This window comes from Sinocyclocheilus rhinocerous, unplaced genomic scaffold (assembly GCF_001515625.1).
Source record: "Sinocyclocheilus rhinocerous isolate Xijiao unplaced genomic scaffold, SAMN03320098_v1.1 scaffold307, whole genome shotgun sequence".
Classification (NCBI taxonomy): Eukaryota; Metazoa; Chordata; class Actinopteri; order Cypriniformes; family Cyprinidae; genus Sinocyclocheilus; species Sinocyclocheilus rhinocerous.
Genome location: NW_015662942.1, coordinates 28,776 through 30,690, shown reverse-complemented (window position 1 = coordinate 30,690; position 1,915 = coordinate 28,776). Strand labels below are relative to the sequence as shown.

The window sequence follows — 1,915 nt, the reverse complement described above, 5'->3', positions numbered from 1 at the left end:
ATGGCACGGCTGGAATAAACCATAGACTGTATAAAAATATAAACACAAGCACTGAGTGGCCGCAGTCAGATTCAGTGACCATATCAGACCCACACTGCACCGCAGATGTGTGCAGTGTAAATTGTCTAAGCATTAGTGGTAGGGAAAGCCCCTTATACTGGAGCGCGGCCACTTATGAAGTGTTTCTTGGAGGTTATAGTAAAAAGAACAATGATCATATGACTTTTTACATACGCCATGTGACCCGTAAATGCGAAAAAGCCGTTTCCATTGCAGTTTTGCGAATTATTCCTTTTTCGCATTGCCTGAAAAACCACCTCATGCGAGCGTAAATACTTTTTTTGCGATATACGGGAGTTTTTGCGAAATTGACGCGTTTCCATTAGGCGTATTTTCGATTCGCAATTTGCGCAATTTGAAGGCTAATGGAAACGCGCCTAGTGACTCTCCGGGGCCAAATTTGGATACCCCTGATATAAAGCCATACATACAACTCAAAATAAAACAGTGGTCAAACAATCCGAACTGAGATAAATCTTCCAACAAGCACATTCATATATAAAAAGACCCACATATAATAACGCTTCAATTTGCGACATTTTAAAAGAAGAGTAAGAAGTGTCTGCATTGACTTGTACCTTAACTTTAAAGTGGACGTCCCAAGCTTTAGTTGCAATGACACAGCTCAGCCATCAAGCTTTTATTTCAGCGGAAAAGTGCCTGAAAAACAGATTTACAAAAATGTGTATCTTTACAAATCTCAAGGAAATGCTGTAGTCATGCTTTCGTGGTGTAGCTACACCTAAACGGCCTAACACCCAATTAAATCGCAGCTTAAAGTTTCGGTTCGTTTCTCGCGCGCTGTGCCAACGCAAAGGCGCAAAACAAAACGTCACAGACGCTTTACGTTATGATAAGTGTTTTTAAAAAAACAATTATTCAACTGTGGCGGACCGCCAAACTCTAACGTTATGTCATTAATGGAAATAGCATTACATATCCACCCATTCGTTCCACAGACCACACACTAACCCCAGTAGTGTGTGGTAATATCCCAGTACACAATAACGCCAAGTAGCCTATGTTAGAGTAAGAACAGAAAACTCACCTAACGTTACGTTCAGAAATCAACAACGCTCTGCTTATTATTTCACATGAAGTCAAACAACTTACCCGGGCATAGCTAACGGGAAAAGGCGAGCAACGCAAGGCGCACGATTCAGTTTGGCCCGACTCTCCAAACTCGCATCACCAAGCCAAACGAACATGTGCGTTTTGTCACGCGCCGCTTCATTTTACGCACGCTTTGCCCCACGCAAGCGGAAATTACGCGAGGTGCAGGCGGTCTTGTGGTTACGTAACCCAAAAGTTACACCGATAAAGAAACGCCCATTTCACAACCACTACTTACATCATGACAATATTACCCTCAAAGTAGTCAATGTAACTCGAAACCAGGGTCACAAATTAAATTACATGAAATGAACCCCTTCCAAGTACATTTTTACCTTTAAAATGCAATTTTGTATTAACCTCCTGAGACCCTGCATCCTCATATGAGGACATTATCCGAGGACATAGCATAACTTATGAACGAAATATCTTTTTTTTTTTATTTTGCCCTGAAAAAGACAGCATGTTTTAACCTCCTGAGACCATGTGACCTCATATGAGGACATTATATTTTGGTGTATTTCTCTGAGACTATACATGCCACAGTTTTACAGAGCACATTCAGGGCTTTTCAGAGATACTAAATGTTTGGATGTTTCACCATGACCACTCCCTCTCCTTGGTCTTCAAAAATGTCTGATATTAATTTAGTGACACTCTTATGGAAATATGATAATATTTTGTAATTGTCATTTAAATCGGACCAATTTTTAAACCGTGTGTCATAAATCAACATCTCAGG

General features: G+C 40.5%; 1 long non-coding RNA gene across 3 annotated transcripts in view; it reads right to left on the bottom strand.

The window, feature by feature from the left end:
- Nucleotides 1-1,283, bottom strand: part of LOC107728506 (uncharacterized) — a 77,410-nt gene extending 76,127 nt beyond the window's left edge. For all 3 annotated transcript variants that reach the window (XR_001638482.1, XR_001638480.1, XR_001638481.1), the window contains exons 1-2: nucleotides 1,174-1,283; nucleotides 639-720 (exon numbers count right to left, since the gene is read on the bottom strand). This is a non-coding gene — a long non-coding RNA (uncharacterized LOC107728506). The remainder of the gene's footprint in view (nucleotides 1-638; nucleotides 721-1,173) is intronic.
- Nucleotides 1,284-1,915: the final 632 nt, after the last annotated feature.